The sequence below is a fragment of the Hemicordylus capensis genome, chromosome 1, assembly GCF_027244095.1.
Source record: "Hemicordylus capensis ecotype Gifberg chromosome 1, rHemCap1.1.pri, whole genome shotgun sequence".
In the NCBI taxonomy this organism is placed as follows: Eukaryota; Metazoa; Chordata; class Lepidosauria; order Squamata; family Cordylidae; genus Hemicordylus; species Hemicordylus capensis.
In genome coordinates, this window is record NC_069657.1 from 11,226,741 (window position 1) to 11,239,481 (window position 12,741).

General features: G+C 49.2%; 1 protein-coding gene across 2 annotated transcripts in view; it reads left to right on the forward strand.

Annotated features, from left to right (window-relative positions):
- Nucleotides 1-1,412: 1,412 nt before the first annotated feature.
- Nucleotides 1,413-12,741, forward strand: part of DAAM1 (dishevelled associated activator of morphogenesis 1) — a 254,671-nt gene continuing 243,342 nt past the window's right edge. For both annotated transcript variants that reach the window (XM_053272446.1, XM_053272455.1), the window contains exon 1: nt 1,413-1,578. The gene's annotated coding sequence lies outside the window, so the exon portion shown is untranslated. The remainder of the gene's footprint in view (nt 1,579-12,741) is intronic.

A 12,741-nucleotide genomic window follows, 5' to 3' on the forward strand; every position in this document is an offset into this window, starting at 1 on the left:
AAAGATCCCCCCCACCCGGCTTCGGCGGTGGCGCCAGGCCTTGGCGGCAGCTCCACCACCACCTCGGCCGGCTTCCCCCACCGCCTCCTCACCCCGCCCAGCTTCGGCGGCGCGGCCAGGCCGCGGCCATGGCTCCGCTGCCACCTTGGCCACGCCCTCTGGCCAAGGCGGCGGCTTTGCCGCCGCCTCGGTCAGTGTCCCCCGCCGCCGCTTTCCCAGCTTCTTTGGGGCGGCTGCTTCTGGCTGCCCAAGATGGCTGCCGGGTGCTGGCGGTCGTGTCTCCCTGGCTCTGTTCTGGGCATGCGCTTCGCGCATGCCCAGAACAGGCCAGGCACGAACGCACGCTTGGTGTCCGTCCATGGACGGACACCAAGCGTTTTATTAGAGAGGATAACCAACCCTTTATAGTTTCCCTGGAAACAAATTGACAGCCAGTGTAGCTCTTTTAACTACATGGAGACCAGCCAGGCTGCCGCATTCTGCACCAGTTGCAATTTCTGGACGATGTACAAAGGCAGCCCAAAGTAGAGCACGTTGCAGTAGTCAAGCCTGGATGTTACCAGCATATGCCCCACTGTTTTAAGATCGTTTGTCTCAAGAAATGGACGCAGCTGGCGTATCAATCAGCCGAAGCTGATACTATGCACTCCTGGCCACTGCCTCCAGCTGAGACATCATGGAGAGGTTTGGGTCCAGAAATACTGCGAAGCCACATACCTGATCGTTCAGAGGGAGTGTAACCCCATCCAGAACAGGCAGATCTAAACCACTTCCTAAGCTCCGGCTTCCCACAAGGAGGAGTACCTCCGTCTTGTTTGGATTCTGCTCTCTCATCCAGCCCATTCCAAGCAAGCATTTAGAGAGCTTAAGCCATCTCCTGACGAACTTGATATGGAGAAACAGATCTGGGTTTCATCAGCATACTGATAGCGTGGGTGACGTGTGAATGGGGCTTTTGTTACAGAGCACACCCGGGCACTCCAGGGTGTCCTCCTTTGCTGAACACTTTGCTAGGGTTGCCAACTCGGACTGAAGCGCGCTCGCTGGTGATTCCCACCCTCCCATCCCCGACCCCCCTTAACTTCTCCAAGATTGCTTTCAACAGTCACCTGGAGAACCGAGGCCGATCCAGGTAGCCTCCAGGCCCATCCTGGACATTGGCCCATCCTGGGGTTTGGAGACAGCCATGCACGCCGCAGCTGGGGCTACAGAAGCGTAGGGGAGAGGAGAAGAAAGCGAGTAGGAGCGCGGCGCGGCGCTCCATGGGAAATGTAGTCCTGGCTATGGAGCTGCCTGGGAGCAGGAAGCGGGGCTCGGACTCCATCTCCCAGCGGCGCGCCCGGGCGGCGGGTGGGCGGGAGAGGCTTTATCAGCGCAAGCCTCCCTTGCGCAGTCCCAGAATCACGTTGTAGCCTATCGGGCTAAAAGGGGATGATGTCACCTGCGGGCTTGTAAGGCAGCGGCGAGCGAGGCTGCTGCTGCTTCCCTGGCTCCTTTTGTAAGCGGCCGGGAAGCTGGCTTTGGCGGCGGAGGCAGCGGCTGCGGCTTGGAGCCTCCCAAGGATGCGCGGGGGTGCAGGTAAGGCTGGCTGCATTCACGGGAAGTGCCGATCGGGGGGCGGGGGGGCATCATCACCCGGAGATCCCGGCTCGAATGCAAGGGAGTGCGCGTTTGTTTGCGCACGGGGAGCTTGGAGGAAGCGGCAGCCGCCGAGTTACCTTCTCGTGGGGGAACTAGGTGGAGGCGCTTGCTTGCTTGCTTCGCCTTTCTCGTGGTGGACGGAGGAGGCTGGAGTTTCTCCGGGTGCCCGCATGGGGTGGGTGTGGGTGGAAGCCCCAAAAGGGGCAGGGTCTTGGCTTCTTTTTCTCAATGAAAACTTTTAACGCCGCTCCTCGCCTTGGGAAGGTGAGATCTCTCGGGGCGTTTCGTGCGTTCTTGGGTGCGCCTTGGAGGCTCTCCGTGTGGTGCCAGCTGCGGATCAGCAGCACGCCCCTCTCCCCTGCCGTCCCCGGTATTGTGTTGCTTCCAGTCCAGATGCAACTGCAGGAGAAGCGAGCAAGCTCGGCTGGTGTGTGTGTGTGTGTGTGTGTGTCTTTTTTTGGCTAACAAAAGGGGCAGATGCGAAGGGGAGGCTGCCTCCTTTTCACTTCGGCTGTGGCTTTTCTGCCCTTTGAATGGGAGCAGGGTGTGGAGCGAGAGACCGAGCCCAGCGTTCGGGCCGCTCTCGCCGCCGCCTCTCTCGGCTTGAATTGCTCGCCCGGCTTAGAGGTGCCGGGAGAGAGTTTCTTGCCGGCGTGTTGGGCCGGCGCTCGAACGAGCAGCCGGAGGAGGCGTGTACGTAACCCGGGGTTGGCACTACCGCAGTGATCGTGTGCGTGCCCCGCCGCTGCGGTTACCTTTGGGTTCACACACCACCTCTTGCTAACCCCGTCTTTCTTCTCCCCCACCGTCATCTCTCTGGCTGACAAAAATGGTCACAGCCTCGCCGATTCAGACAGCAATTTTACACGTCACTTACCCTCCCTGAGTATTTTTGTTTGTTTAATTCATTCATCGAAGCTGCAGGAAGCGATCGCGATTCTCTTTGCAAACACAAAGTTGCTAGGTTGAGCCACTACCTTGAATAGGAGTGTGAACGCATTTTTTAAAATTTTTTTTTAAGATGAGACCTATGTGTGTACACACACTCTATTGTTGTACAGGAAGAAGCAAAGATTTGGGGGCGGAGGGGTAGGCAAGGCTTCATCTGTGCCCTGTATTTTGGGATGGAACAGCGTTGGTTCCGGATGATCTCCTATTGAAACTGGCTCTCTTCAGGGGAAAAGACAGGCTAATCAGGTTTTTCCCTGTGGGTGATACAGAAACTGCTGCTGCTCTTCCTACCACCTGGTCGCCATCATTCCCCCCCTCCCCCAGGATTTGGGGAGAGGGCTCTTGCTTCCGCTTTCAGTGTGCTACACTGTGCACCCACAGCTTAATGATCTAATTATACATTTGGGTGGTCCGCGCCTCTCCTGCTTAGATTCACTAGATAAATCAGTTGCACAATTGCGTGTGTGACGTGAGAGGAAAACCAATCATCTCCAGCTAGGTGAGGCAGGAATCTCCTTTCTGTTTTGCGTCCAGGCTTTTCCTGGGGGTGTGGGTGCCTCATCCTCTGTCTTTGCAGCAGTAGTAAAATTGCATCCGAGTTGAGGATTTTTGAAGGAGAATGTGTCTGCAACAGGAGAGATGGAGGGGAGGGGGCCATTGGAAATCTAGTTGCTATGGTTACTCACTCATGCTGTTGGAATACTGCTTTTCCCCCTAGTCGATCTTTTTTTTTTCCCCCCACCACCACACTTGCCTGGTAATTGTGGAAGGGTGTGGTTGGTAGCAGTCCATTTTCCTATTTTGGGGGGAAATAGAGTTCAGGTGGGGTGTGTGTGTGTGTGTGAGCATGAGAGAGAGAAAGAAAGAGAGAGAGAGAATGGGAATATGAATGAAGTGGTGGTCTGATGGCTGCAGCTTTTTTGTTGTAAAAATTGAGCCCCCTTAAGTGGCACAGTGGGGAAATGCTTGACTAATAAGCAGAAGGTTGCCGGTTCAAATCCCCGCTGGTGTGTTCCCCAGACTATAAGGAACACCTCTATTGGGCAGCAGCGATAGAGGAAGATGCTGAAAGGCATCATCTCATATTGCGTGGGAGGAGGCAATGGTCAATCTCTCCTGTATTCTACCAAAGAAAACCGCAGGGCTCTGTGGGCACCAGGAGTCAAAATCGACTCGATGGCACACTTTACCTTTACCTGTGAGGTGCAAAATTCACCTTGCTCTTGTCCTGCTCTGGCCTCACTAAAGTATGGACAGATGGGAGGGCAGGCTTGGAAAGAAGCAGGAGAGGGAAATGGTTGGATTGGGAATGGCAAGGAGGGGGCCAGGGCACAGCTCAGTGGAAGAGCGCACGCTAGGTATGCGGACAGTTCCGGCTTCAGTGTTGGGCATTTCCAATTAAAAGGGTTAGGTAGCAGATGATGTGAATTGCTGCTGCCAGTCAGAGACCGTAGCGGCCTAGACTGACCCGTGATCCGAATCTGTAGAAAGCAGCTTCATTGGTGCTAAGGCTCCTGTGCTGGGAGAAGCATTATGAGGCTGGCAGCTTTCTGAGCAGTGGGTGTGGGTGGCTTCCCTTCTTGCGTCTGTGGAAGTGAGAAGGAAGCCTTCGGCTTTGCTTACCTGTCCCTTTTTTAAAAACCCAAGCCATGCAGACATGTAGGCAGACATGTGGGCACACTAATCCCACAGGGTGTTTCCCGTTTTTCCTCCTCCTTCTCCCCCCCCCCCCGCTGACTCCACACACCCCCAATGACACAGCAGCTCATCAGCACTTGTTGCAAAATAAGGTTTTGAATAGCTTTGTTCTTCATCTTGTACAATCGAGGTCTTGTGGGGAGCTTTTCTGAAGCCTGGGTGGCGGCTGGGACTGTTGGGAAGAAACTGTTGCAGAGACAGGTTGCGAAAGACAGTCACTGGTGAGTCTCCTCTCCATGGTTTGACCCAGAACTGACTCTTTCATGGTGCACTTAAATAAGGGATAGAATCTCACCAGCTAGAAAACCTAGGAAGATCGGAGTCCTCCACAGAAAAACTAGTGGTGACAATACAAGGCCTGAAAGGACATAGGCTACTAGGAGCATGCAATCGCCTGCCTGACCAAAAACGCTAACAGTGACTGGGAGTTGCAGAAGGAAATCAGGGGGGCGTCAGACCTGTAATAATGGGGGACTTCCATTACCCAGTCTATGTGTGGGTAAACTCACATTCAGGTAATGACAAAGAGGCCAAATTTCTAATGTGCTGAATGACTGTGTCCTAGAACAGTTGGTCATGGAACCAACCTGAGAGGAGGCGTGCACTTAATCCTGAGTGGCGCCCAGGACTAGGTGTGAGATGTCTCCTTTAGGGAACAGTGACCGTAGTGTGATGTGATCAAATTCAGCATATATGCAAGGAGAGAATCTCCAAGGAAGTCTTGTACAATCGAGGTCTTAAATGTGGGGAGCTTTTCTGAAGAAAACTTTAGAAGAGGAAACTTCTCCAAAATGAAGAGTTGGATAAAAAGAGAACTGAAAAGGGAAAATCAAGAGAGTCACTTCATTCCAGAATCCTGGAGATTTATTTGAAACCACAATAATAGAAGCCCAGTTAAAATGTATACCAGAAAGGAGGAAAGGTACCACCAAGTCCAGGAGGATGACAGCATGGCTAATAAGTGAAGTCAAGGAAGCTCTAAAGGGGGAAAGTCTTGCTTCAAAAATGGGAAGGCTTACCCTAATGAAGAGAACAGAAAGGAACACAAACTCTGGCAAAAGAAATGCAAGAAGACTATAAGGGAGGTGAAAAGAGTTTGAAGAACATTTAGCTAAAACCACCAAGGGGAATAACAAAAATGGCTTTAAATACATCAGAAGCAGAAAGCCTGCCAGGGAGGCAGTTGGTCCGTTAGATGATGGAGTGAAAGGGATTATTAAGGAGGATATGGAGGTTGCAGAGAAGCTAAATGAGTTCTTTGCAGCTGTCTTCATGATCAAGGATACTACCGTGTTTCCCCGAAAATAAGAGTGTCTTATATTAATTTTAGCCCCAAAAACACACTAGGGCAATTAGCGGTACATCAGAAATTACTGCTAGGTCTTACTTTTGGGGTAGGTCTTACTTTCGGGGAAACGGGGTATGTGCATACTAGCGACATGCGAACCGGTTTGAGGGTTCGGTTTGATGGTTCGGGGGTTCATGGTCGAACCGAAACCCCCACGGTTCCATCCGGACCGGGACCGAACCTGCCTCCCAGTTCATGAATTATTATTTTTTTAATTTAAAAAAAAAAAAAATCTGTACCTCTAGCCCCTTTGGGGGGCTTCCTAAAGGCGGCAGGGGTGTGTGTGGTCTGTGGTGGTTCTCCCACCCCCTGCCGTCCTCAGTAATCACCTCTGTGGCGCATCTATCCCCTGGACCCGTCCATATGATGGGAACAGTGGCTTGTATATTATAGCTTTTGTCCACATGAAGAGTCCAGCTTTCCATGGGAATTCCTTACTGCTCACAAATATGGATGGCAACAATTTTGACATTTGCTGCATGGGAAGTAGTGCCCTGGCAAGAATAGAAAATTAAGGGGAGGGGCTGAATTCTATGATGCAGGCTCCACATTCAATTCCTGGCATCTGCAGGCAGGGAAAGGCCCACTGAACTTGCGCCCGTCATTGTAGCTAATAGGCCAATATGCGGCTTGATGGAACCATGGTATGACTGTGCAAGATTGTTGCATATGCTGCCAGCCATGCTGTTGGTTACTTGGATTGTGTGTGTCTCAACAGAGGTGCAGTTTGAGAAATTCAGGGACTCCTTACATAGACCAGAAATATTGGTGACCAGAGGTGCACCTAGGTAATCTTGGCGCATGGACCTAAAGGCCTGTGGAGGCCCCCCTGCCCTGAAGTCCAGGGGTAAAAGCGCCTCTGTTGGTGACTGGTTGGAGCAAGTGGCCAATGGTAAAGCACAGTCTTTAGACATCTCTGCAGCAGGGAAATGCTTGACTAACAAGCAGAAGGTTGCCGGTTTGAAGATGCTGAAAGGCATCATCTCATACTGCGCGGGAGGAGGCAATGGTAAACCCCTCCTGTATTCTATTAAAGGAAAACCACAGGGCTCTGTGGGCGCCAGGAGTCAAAATCGACTTGATGGCACACTTTACCTTTAAGCATGATAAATTGATTTGCATCCAGTCCAAGCATCTACCAGTAACAGCACTTGGTATAGGCTGAGTTACGTCAAGTCTGTTGTGATTGTCCTTGCAACAATACCGTTTTTTAGGGCCTGCATGTAACGAATGTTGCCTTACTGCTGGCAGATCAAGGAGCTGTTTTCTGGGAGCAGCTTGAAAAAGGCAGGATCATCACGGAGCAGAATGAGGCTTGTTGCCAGCTGTTGTAGAAACCTGGAGCTTATTTCTTTTCTGCGAGGTTTCAAGCATATGCCTCTCCCACTGAGATCAATAGAGAAACCATTGGTAGCCTCCACAGGGGTAAACCAGCATCTCAAACCCCTGACCTAAAACTGGAACTTCAACAGTCAATTCAGCAAGTTTAACATCATCCAAGTGAGAATTTATTTGGGCCAGCCTGGTGGTGTGCCTGGTAGCGTGCTGGCCTCTGAAGTCCAAGTTCAAATCCCGGTGTGCCTTTGAACTCAACAGGTGGTAGGGTAAACCGCCAACCTGTGACACACTTCCCCATATAAGGCAAGGAGATCATCATTACGTAATTTGCAGGGTAATTGGAGATGAGAGAGATAAGGATTGTAAACACATGTGGCTCACTCCTCTAAGATAAGGCTATTATGGAAAGTTAGCCAACATTGTGTCCAAGTGATTTATCCCCACAAGTCTATGGCAGGTCAAGAAGAAAGAACACACAGATCTTCCATGTCTGCTATATTCTCAACTGTTTGGGTTCCTTCAGTCCAGGTTGGGCGTGCTTGCACTTGCCTTTTTGAATGGTGCTTATAGCATATAGCCAGACATTAGCGGTGTACAGCAGTGAAAGTGCTTTGCTTTCATATTGTTTGAATGCCCTTCCGTGAAGATTATATTGATGTGGTGCTTCCTTGCTTGGCGCTCATGGTGATGGGGGGGAAAAGTAAAGGTCCTCTCATATTGCTCTGCATTCAGAAGGGAGGATGCTAACTTTGAAATTGGTGCTGTACCCAACCATCACTGCCCAGGAGAGGTGCAGGTAGGAGGCACAGTTTAATTATCTGGACTTGTTTCAGTCTGGTTTCCACATTGGTTTGGGACTGAAACAGCCTCAGCTGCTCTAGAACAGGGGTTCCCCAACTTTGGGTCACCCAGATGTTGGTCTATAAATCCCATCCTCCTTAGCTACAATAGCTGAATGTAGTCCAACATCATTGGGGGATCCAAGGTATATTCTAGTGTGTGATCTGTGCTGGGAACTGGACAGGAGGGAATGTGTCCCTGTTGGTTCTTCTAGACCTTGCAGTGGCTTCTAAAACCATCAGCCATGGTATCCTCCTGGACAAACTTGCCAGGATGGAATGGGGAGGGGGAGGTGGGCACTGTTTGGCAGGGGCTATGGTCCTTACTTGCAGGTAGGTTCCAAAAGGGGATGCTGGGAGGTTCCTGTTCAGTGCTGTAGCCATTGGCTTATACTCAAGGTTTGAATCTGTCGCCCATGCTGTTTTAATATCTACACAGAACTACTGGAAGAGGTCATCATCTATAGGTTGAAGTCTTGGCAGTACAGAGGTTCTCCTACTGATATGGTGGCTCATCAGTTGGTTTGGGGGCGGGGTTCTGTTCTCCTTTTAAAAAATCAAGTTTGCAGCTTGGGAGTGGTCCTCAATCCAGTGCTACTTTTGGGAACCTGGGTAGTAGTAGTAGTTTGAGCCTTTGCCCAGTGTGGACTGGTACACAAGTTGCATCCCTTCTTCATTCAAGCTGACCTGACTGTGACTTAACCTACTGTACAAGATGTTGCCCCAAGAACATTTGAAAATTTCAGCTAGTACAGAATGTCGTTGTCAGGCTGCTGAAAGGAGTCAGAAGCCATCGACTAGGGATGTGCAGAACTGGTTCGGTTGTGAACTGGACCATCACGAATTGGGCCGGCTTAAGCAGTTCAATTGCAAACTGTTAACTTTGTTGACTTTCTCTACTGAAAAGTCAAGCCTGATCAGTCCCACAGTGTGATGTGGCCAGGATTTTAAACCAGGACATGGTGGCTTGTTCTCTTTTTCAAAGACAGCAATGTCTGTTAGCAATTTATTTTAGCCTACTTTCCAGTAGACTTACGAGATCACCCAGCATTCCATGTGTGTGTCCCCTTTCAACTTCACAATGCCTGGACCAATATGAACCAAACTGGGTACAGTTGTAGGGACACCTCAACAGCATAGTTTGTGATGTCATCCACCCATGTCATCCATGTCATCAAGATGGCGGACGCATGAACTTTTGAGGCACAAGTGGGCTAACTTGTGAACTGCCTAACTGACTTGGACCAAATTTAGTCCAGTTGTAGGGATCCTGAAAGGAAAGTAGGCAGATTAGTTCTTACTAGAACAACTTGTTATATTTATATTCCATCTTGCTGGGATGCCAGGCTGCCTTGGTAGATTTCAGCAGTAAAGCGGACATGACTTAGTAGTTTTGCTTGCAGGTGAGAAACTGGAAGAGGCTGTCAAAGACAAGTATCTTGATTGGAAGCTGTGCATTGTAAACGCTTGACGGTCCTTGGGGACCACAGCTCATTGGTAGAGCATGTGCTTTGTATACATGATGTTGTAGGTTCAATACCTGGCATCACCAACAAGAAGGTCTCTCGGTCAGGTCTAGGGAAGACCCCTGTGCAAGGCCCAGGAGTATTTGGCCTTATTGCATTTGCCAGTGCAATTAGCATCATGTGAGTTAGACCAATGTTCTGATTCAGGATAGAACAGTCACACAGGAAATCACAGTATACATGCTCTCACTGGTTGTGTGCTTTTTGTTTAAGGAAGGCCTGGGGATCAGAAGCCTTTGTCCTAGGAGTGCACAACTTCAGCCTTCTGGCTGAACTTCAGTTGAGCTTTCACCACCCTGGACTATTGGCCACTGTTGCTGGGAATGATGGGAACTGTAGTTCAACAGCCGGAAGGACAAAGCTGTGCCTTATCCCTAACTGCAAATAGGTGAAGAAGGCTGAGATGCCTTGCTGGGGCAGGAAAGGGCCTGCTGCATGCTTAGATGACCTTAGTTTAGAGCTACATATGTATTTCAGGCCTGGGGTCAGATTTCAGTTGAGCTCTGCCCACATGACTTGTACATAAAGCTGCATCAACACACCTTGAATTCTTGGGCTGAGCTTGAAGATCTGGCCCAGAGATGGTCAGATGGTTCAGTGAAGTATGCCGATGTCCCAACACTTTGTTCCACACCCCATTCCTTGTTGCAGGACAATCTGGGTGCAGCCTAGGCCTTTTGGCATCTTTCATTGTTGCCCAAGACTCTGCAGCAAGGTACAGATTAGGTGAGGTCAAAGTTGCAAGATTGGCTTAGTATATATGACTTCCAGGTTCAAGGGCATGGCTTCCTGGTGTAAATAGCAGTTGCCCCAGTGGCACATACAAGTGGCACCGCTTGCCCACTCCTCTATTGATTGCTGCCATGTTTCCCCCCAGCTCTGAAAGAGTGCCATGAGGCTTGCATGGCTGTGTATCCTGATCCTTGAAAGTTGAGGAGGAACAGCTGGAGTGGTCCTGGGAGTGCTGTCATGGGGGTGCTTTGAGGGAAAAGCCACTTGGTCTCAGCTTGGTTCTGTCCTGTAAGCCAGGATTTTCCTACTGGCTTCAGAAGTGGGGTGTGCATGCATACAGAATCGATGCAAACAGAACTCCATACAAGTATTATCAGGATCCTGGAAGGATGCTGTTAATTAAAATAAGAATAGTATAAACTTATTGTTGATTAGCAGAATAGAAATTAAAAAGGCAAGCCATTTTGGCTTTAGCTTGCTTCAGCTGCTCTGATGTTGTATGTTCTGTGTAGGGGCCTTTTTTGTGGTGGTGTCAAATTGTAGAATGCCTCCTTTGGGACGATCTGTTAGGTTCCTTTCTGTCCTGCATTTAGGTGAGTGTTTAAAATATATATTTTTAGCCAGCTGCTGGGTGTGTAATGTTTTAAGTGGTAATGTTTTAATGTTTTAACTGCTGGGGGTGTAATGTTTTATATTTGTTGGTCGTGTTCATGTGATTTTATTGTTTACATGTTTGAAGTATGGCTAGCTGTTTTTTAATAGAAAAGCAGGGTGGCAAAATCTATATTGTAGAACAGTCTTGTATGTCCACAAAACTTACCCGTACCTTTTTTTAAGCTTTCCTGTGGGCTGAGGAGAGGGGGAGGGAGGTGGCCCCAACAGCAACTGAAGTACAGTTCATGTTCCTGTGACTGACTCCTTAAAATAAATAAATATAGTGGTTCCAAACCTGTGGACCTCCAGATGTTGCTGAACCAGAACTCCCATCATCTCCAGCAACAATAAGTTGTAGCTGGAGTGATGGGAGTTGTGGTTCGGGAGTTGAGAACCAATGTGCCAGGAAATTATTCGACATCATGTCACATCGTGGGATCATTTCTTGGTGCATTCTAGAGGGGAGGGAAAGTGGCAATGAGCAGGAGCTAGCCACTGAGAATGTGGCTAGTACTCTTGAAGCCACTGTAGTTCCCAGGTGCGTGGTAGAAAAGTTTAAAATAAAAGCCCTATCAATGCTGCTCACCCCAACAAAATTCCAGGTTGCCAGTAGTAGTCAAGACTTCTGTAGAAATCCATATGTCCCCTGCCTCACAACTGATTCTCTGGAAGGCAAAGGGTGGCTGGTGAGTCGTTTCTTTCTCTGTCTTCCTGCTACCTCCATCCATCCTCCACGAAATACTAGGCTTGTTCACATGACTGAAATTCAGGTAAAGTAAAGTTGCACCATCAAGATGGTGTTGACTCTTGGCGACCCCAAAGCCATGTCGTTGTCTTTGGTAGAATACTGGAGGGGTTTACCATTGCCATCTCCCGCACAGTATGAGATGATGCCTTTCAGCATCTTCCTATATCGCTGCTGCTCGATATAAGTGTTTCCCATCATCTGGGAAACATACCAGTGGGAGTTCGAACCGGCAACCTCTTGCTCCTTAGGCAAACCACTTCCTTGCTGCACCATTAGGTGGCTCTGAAATTCAGACAGGAGGAGCATTCAGCCAGAGTAGGAGAGCAGCACGCTCCTGATCGGTGATTCTGTGAATTCAAAGATCTTTGGGAGTAGGTAGCCTTTCAGATATCCAGGGCCCAAACCATCAAGGGCTTTAGAGGTCAAAAACAGCACTTTGAATTGGACCGGGAAGCAAATTGGCAGCCAGTGTAGCCCTTTCAGAATGGGCATGATACGGTCCCAGCAGGCAGCTCCAGGTAAAATTCTAGTGGTTGCATTTTGCGCTAGCTGCTGCTTACGAATACTCAAGAGCAGCCCCACATACAGCACACTGCAGTAATCCACCATGACATGACTAAGGACAGATCTGCCTCCGAGATATGGGTTTCATATGGCTAATTTTAGCCACAGTTACTATATATGGGATGGTAAAATCATTTTTAATAAAGTGAGCCACCTTGGACGTTATTGGAAAGGCAAAAATATTATCAAACGCTACTGGAACTTAAATACTGCGTTAAAACATTATAACACTGACATTTTTGGTGTCAATATTATGAGGACAAGTCCATCAAAGTCTCGATAGCTATAGTTTCCTGGTTCAGAGGCAGGATGCTGCTGAATCCCAGTTGCAAGGGCACAACAGCAGGAGAGGGGGCACATCTTCGTCTCTTGCCAGTGGGCTTCCCAGAGGTAGCTGGTGGGTCACTGTGGGAAACAGGATGCTGGGCAATGTGGGCCTTGGAACTGATCCAGCAGGGTGGTTCTTATGTCCACTAATACCACTGCTATCTGCCCATCTTTTTCTGTTTCTGGTTAATGATGACATTATGGAGAGAAAACTGTTTCCAGATCCAGATAATAAAACATTTCTTTTGTTTACTACAATGGTGGTGGTGGTGGTGGGGAGGGGGAGCTGAAAATAGAAACCATTATTACAATTTACAAAACCCAAAATATATTTGACTGCAGCTGCTCCATCTCTGATACGGCCTCTGTTTGTAA